The following is a 7,119-nucleotide window of genomic DNA, read 5'->3' as shown; positions in this document are numbered from 1 at the left end:
TGGACTCCGTTTGATATTCCTTTTCTTCGAAACCCTAAAATAGGCAAAAAAAACAATTCTGGGTTGGGCCTCTGGTTAATAGGTTAGTCCCAAAAATAATATAAAAGTGGATAATAAAGCCCAATAATGTCCAAAACAGTAGATAATATAGCATGGAGCAATCAAAAATTATAGATACGTTGGGGACGTATCAAGCATCCCCAAGCTTAATTCCTGCTCGTCCTCGAGTTGGTAAATGGTAAAAACAGAATGTTTGATGCGGAGTGCTACTTGGCATAATTTAATGTAATTCTTCTTAATTGTGGTATGAATATTCAGATCCGAAAGGTTCAAGACAAAAGTTCATATTTGACATAAAAATGATAATATTTCAAGCATACTAATTAAGCAATTATGTCTTCTCAAAATAACATGGCCAAAGAAAGTTCATCCCTACAAAATCATATGGTTTAGTCATGTTTCATTTTCGTCACACAAGAATGCTAACATCATGCACAACCCTGATGACAAGCCAAGCAATTGTTTCATACTTTAGTAATCTCAAACCTATAAACTTTCACGCAATATATGAGCGCGAGCCATGGACATAGCACTATAGGTGGAATAGAATATAATGAGGGGGGTTATGTGGAGAAGACAAAAAGGGAGAAAGTCTCACATCAACGAGGCTAATAAATGGGCTATGGAGATGCCCACCGATTGATGTTAATGCAAGGAGTAGGGATTTCCATGCAACGGATGCACTAGAGCTATAAATGTATGAAAGCTCAACAAAAGAAACTAGTGGGTGTGCGTCCAACTTGCTTGCTCACGAAGACCTAGGGCACTTGAGGAGGCGCATTGTTGGAATATACAAGCCAAGTTCTATAATGAAAAATTCCAACTAGTATATGAAAGTGATAACATGAGAGACTCTCTACTATGAAGATCATGGTGCTACTTTGAGGCACAAGTGTGGCAAAGGATAGTAACATTGTCCCTTCTCTCTTTTTCTCTCATTTTTTTTTCTTTTGGGCCTTTTCTCTCTTTTTTATGGCCTTTCTCTTTTTTGGGGCATTCTATTTTTATGGCCTTTCCCTTTTTTTATATTCCTCACTTGGGACAATTCTCTAGAAAATGATGATCATCACACTTCTGTTTATTTACAACTCAATGATTACAACTTGATACTAGAACAAAAGATGACTCTATATGAATGCCTCCGGCGGTGTACCGGGATATGCAATGGACCAAGAGTGACATGTATGAAAGAATTATGAACGGTGGCTTTGCCACAAATACTATGTAAACTACATAACCATGCTAAGCAATATGACAATGATGAATGTGTCATGATGAACGGAATGATGGAAAGTTGCATGTCAATATATCTCGGAATGGCTATGGAAATGCCATAATAGGTAGGTATGGTGGCTATTTTGAGGAATATATAAGGAGGTTTATGTGTGAAAGAGCGTATCATATCACGGGGTTTGGATGCACCGGCGAAGTTTGCACCAACTCTCAATGTGAGAAAGGGCAATGCACGGTACCGAAGAGGCTAGCAAGGATGGAAGGGTGAGAGTGCGTATAATCCATGGACTCAACATTAGTCATAAAGAACTCACATACTTATTGCAAAAATCTACAAGTCATCAAAAACCTCGGTACTACGCGCATGCTCCTAGGGGGATAGATTGGTAGGAAAAGACCATCGCTCATCCCCGACCGCCACTCATAAGGAAGACAATCAAATAACACCTCATGTTTCAAATTTGTTGCATAACGTTTACCATACTGCATGCTACGGGACTTGCAAACCTCAACACAAGTATTTCTCAATTTCACAACTACTCAACTAGCACGACTTTGATATTATTACCTCCATGTCTCAAAACAATCATCAAGCATCAAACTTCTCTTAGTATTCAACACACTCATAAGAAAGTTTTATTATTAATCTTGCATACTAAGCATATTATGATTTTAAGAAAATTACCATGCTATTAAGACTCTCAAAATAATCTAAGTGAAGCATGAGAGATCAATAGTTTCTATAAAATAAATCCACCACCGTGCTCTAAAAGATATAAGTGAAGCACTAGAGCAAAATTATATAACGCAAAAGATATAAGCGAAGCACATAGAGTATTCTAAAAAATTCCAAATCATGTATGGCTCTATCAAAAAGTGTGTACATCAAGGATGATTTTAGTAAACTAACAAGCAAAGACTCAAATCATACAAGACGCTCCAAGTAAAACACATATCATGTGGTAAATAAAAATATAGCTCCAAGTAAAGTTACCGATAGAAGTACACGGAAGAGGGGATGCCTTTCGGGGCATCCCCAAGCTTTGGCTTTTAGGTGTCCTTAGATAATCTTGGGGGTGCCATGGGCATCCCCAAGCTTAGGCTCTTGCCACTCCTTGTTCCATAATCCATCAAATCTTTACCCAAAACTTGAAAACTTCACAACACAAAACTTAAAGTAGAAAATCTCGTGAGCTCCGTTAGCGAAAGAAAACAAAAGACCACTTCAAGGTACTGTAATGAACTAATTATTTATTTATATGGGTGTTATACCTACTGTATTCCAACTTCTCTATGGTTTATAAACTAATTTACTAGCCATAGATTCATCAAAATAAGCAAACAACACACGCAAAACAGAATCTGTCAAAAACAGAACAGTCTGTAGTAATCTGTAGCTAGCGCAAGATCTGGAACCCCAAAAATTCTAAAATAAATTGCTGGACGTGACGAATTTATCTATTAATCATCTGCAAAAATAATTAACTAAATAGCGCTTTCCAAATAAAAATTACAGCAGTTCTCGTGAGCGCTAAAGTTTGTGTTTTTTACAGCAAGTTCAACAAGACTTTCTCCAAGTCTTCCCAACGGTTCTACTTGGAACAAACACTAATTAAACACAAAAAACACAACCAAAACAGAGGCTAAATAATTTATTTATTTAATAACAGCAAGGATAAATATTGGGTTGTTTCCCAACAAGCGCTTTTCTTTAAAGCCTTATAGCTAGGCATTGATAATTTTAATGATGCTCACATGAAAGACAAGAATTGAAGCACAAAAGGAGCATCATAAAGCATGTGACAAACACATCTAAGTCTAACATACTTCCTATGCATAGGAATCTTATAGGCAAACAAATTATCAAGGCAAGCAAAAACTAGCATATGCAAGGAAGCGGAAAGAAACAATAGCAATCTCAACATAACGAGAGGTAATTTAGTAACATGAAAATTTCTACCACCATATTTTCCTCTCTCATAATAATTACATGTAGGATCATAAGCAAATTCAATAAAATAGCTATCACATAAAATATTTTCAACACGATCCACATGCATGCAAAGTTGACACACTTCCAAAATAGCGGGATTAACATTAACTAAAGTCATGACCTTTCCAAACCCACTTTTATCAAAAATTTCATAAGATTGAACATTCTCCAAATATGTGGGATCTAAAGTTGACACTCTTCCAAACCCACTTTCAATAATATTGCAAACACTATTATCAATCTCATAATCATCATGGGGAGTAAATAAATTTTCAAGATCAAAAGAAGAATCACCCCAATCATGATCATTACAACAAGTAGTAGACATAGCAAAACTAGCATCCCCAAGCTTAGGGTTTTGCATATTATTAACACAATTTACATCAAGAGAATTAATAGTAAAATCATTGCAATCATGATCATTACAACAAGTAGTAGACATAGCAAAACTAGCATCCCCAAGCTTAGGGTTTTGCATATTATTAACACAATTTACATCAAGAGAATTAATAGTAAAATCATTGCAATCATGCTTTTCATTCAAGGAGCTATCGTGAATCACTTCATAAAGTAATTCATCACACTTTTCAGATTCACGAATTTCAAGCAAAACCTCATAAAGATAATCTAGTGCACAAAACTAACTAGCAATTGGTTCATCATAATTGGATATCTTAAAAAGATTAGCAAGAGGATGATGATCCATAGATCTTAGTGAGGGAGTCCTAGATTAGGGAGTGTTCGGGTAGCCGGACTCCAGGACTATGAAGATACAAGATTGAAGACTTCGTCTCGTGTCCGGATGGGACTTTCCTTGGCGTGGAAGGCAAGCTTGTCGATGCGGATATTCAAGATCTCCTACCATTGTAACCGACTCTGTGTAACCCTAACCCTATCCAGTGTCTATATAAACCGGAGGGTTGTAGTCCGTAGGCATCAACTCCATATACAACAATCATACCATAGGCTAGCTTCTAGGGTTTAGCCTCCTTGATCTCGTGGTAGATCTACTCTTGTACTACCCATATCATCAATATTAATCAAGCAGGAGTAGGGTATTACCTCCATCGAGAGGGCCCGAACCTGGGTAAAAACATCGTGTCCCTTGTCTCCTGTTACCATCCGGCCTTGACGCACAGTTCGGGACCCCCTACCCGAGATCCGCCGGTTTTGACACCGACATTGGTGCTTTCATTGAGAGTTCCTCTGTGTTGTCGCCTTTAGGCCCAATGGCTCCTTTGATCATCAACAACGATGCGGTCCAGGGTGAGACTTTTCTCCCCGGACAGATCTTCGTCTTCGGCGGCTTGCACTGCGGGCCAATTCGCTTGGCCACCTAGAGCAGATCGAAAGCTACGCCCCTGGCCATCAAGTCAGTTTGGAAGCCTAAATTACATGGCAGACATCCGCGGAGATTTGATCTTCGACGGATTCGAGCCACAACCAAGTGCGCCGCACTGTCTCGCGGGGCATGATCTAGCTCTGTCACCGAACAGTATCCCGGAGGCCGCAAACGCACCAGCTCTGACCCTTAATTCGAAGCCAGTTGTGTCAGTCGAGGATGAGCGGTTGCACGTCACCTCGGGGGATGTGATCTCAAAGGCGATCGAGCCGAACGTCGGCCCCACACTCCGCATGACTCATGACTCCGAGGATCTGGACTCCTCTCCGGACTCCGAACCCCCCGCGCCCCTGCCGATCGAATCCAATTGGGCGCCAATAATGGAGTTCACCGCCGCAGACATCTTTCAGCACCCGCCTTTTGGCGACATCTTGAATTCTCTCAAGTCTCTCTCTTTATCAGGAGAGCCCTGGCCGGATTACGATCAGCGAGGATGGGATATGGACGATGAAGAAGTTCAAAGCCCACCCACCACCCACTTTGTAGCCACTGTCGACGATTTAACCGACATGCTTGACTTCGGCTCCGAAGACATCGACGGTATGGACGACGATATAGGAGACGAACAAGAACCAGCACCTGTAGGGCGCTGGAAGGCCACCTCGTCATATGACATATATATGGTGGATACTCCAAAAGATGGAGATGGCAATGGAATAGCGGGGGATGACACCTCCAAGAAACAGCCAAAGCGCCGGCGTCAGCGGCGCCGCTCTAAATCCCGCCAAAGCAAAAACGGTGATTCCGGCGCGAGAGATAATACTACCCCGGATAGCGTCGAAGAACACCCACCACAGCAAGATTCGGCACAGGAAGATGGAGAAGCCAGCCCTCATGAGAGAGCGGCAGACCGAGAGGTCGAGGATGATAACTATATGCCTCCCTCCGAAGACGAGGCAAGCCTCGATGACGACGAATTCGTCGTACCATCAGACCCCGCCGAACAAGAGCGTTTCAAACAAAGGCTTTTAGCCACGGCAAGCAGCCTCAAGAAAAAGTAGCAACAGCTTAGACCTGACCAAGATTTGCTAGCTGACAGATGGACTGAAGTCCTTGCAGCCGAAGAGTACGAACTCGAACGCCCCTCCAAGAGTTACCCAAAGCGCAGGCCGCTACCCCGATCAGAGGAGGAAGCACCTACATCACCAGCGCACGACATGACAGACCGTCCACCTCGCGGCCGCGACAGAGAGGCCTCTCGGCCCTCCACCCAAGCCATGTCCCGACACCGCTCAACTAAGGCACGGGAAAATGCGCCAGACCTGCGAGACGTACTGGAGGATAAGGCAAGACAAACAAGATCTATCTACGGATCGCGCAGGCGCCCTACGGCACGTGACGATGATCTTCACTCCGGATACAACAAATCCGGCCGGGCCGAACACAACAGACATAGCTCTTCCGAGCTACGTCGTGATATAGCCCAGTACAGAGGCGCCGCACACCCGCTATGCTTCACGGATGAAGTAATAGATCATAAAATCCCAGAGGGTTTCAAACCCGTAAACATCGAATCATACGATGGCACAATAGATCCGGCGGTATGGATCGAGGATTATCTCCTTCACATCCACATGGCACGCGGCGATGATCTATACGCCATCAAATACCTCCCGCTCAAACTTAAAGGACCGGTCCGGCATTGGCTTAACAGTTTGCCAGCAGACTCAATCGGTTCTTGGGAGGACCTGGAAGCCGCATTCCTCAACAACTTCCAAGGCACTTACGTGCGACCACCGGATGCCGACGACTTAAGCCACATAATTCAGTAGCCAGAGGAATCGGCCAGGCAATTCTGGACACGGTTCCTACCAAAGAAAAACCAGATAGTCGACTGTCCGGACACAGAGGCCCTAGCAGCCTTCAAGCATAACATCCGCGACGAGTGGCTTGCCCGGCACCTGGGACAGGAAAAGCCGAAATCTATGGCAGCCCTCACGACACTCATGACCCGCTTTTGCGCGGGAGAAGACAGCTGGCTAGCTCGCAGTAACAACTTATCAAAGAACCCTGGTAATTCGGATACCAAGGACAAAAGTGGCAGGACACGTCGGAATAAGCAAAAACGCCGCGTTAGCAGCGACAGCAATGAAGACACGGCAGTCAATGCCGGATTCAGAGGCTATAAATCCGGTCAGTGGAAAAAGCCATCCAAAAAGAATACTCAGGGCCCGTCCAGTTTGGACCGAATACTCGACCGCTTGTGCCAGATACATGGCACCCCCGAAAGGCCAGCCAATCACACTAACAGGGATTGTTGGGTGTTCAAGCAGGCAGGCAAATTAAGAGCCGAAAACAAAGACAAGGGGCTACACAGCGACGACGAGGAGGAGCCCAGGCCGCCGAACAACAATGGACAGAAGGGCTTTCCCCCACAAGTGCGGACGGTGAACATGATATACGCAACCCACATTCCCAAGAGGGAGCGGAA

Source organism: Triticum urartu, chromosome 5A (assembly GCF_056163025.1).
Source record: "Triticum urartu cultivar PI428250 chromosome 5A, HENAU_Tu73, whole genome shotgun sequence".
NCBI lineage: Eukaryota > Viridiplantae > Streptophyta > Magnoliopsida > Poales > Poaceae > Triticum > Triticum urartu.
Note: the sequence above shows the minus strand (reverse complement) of the source record.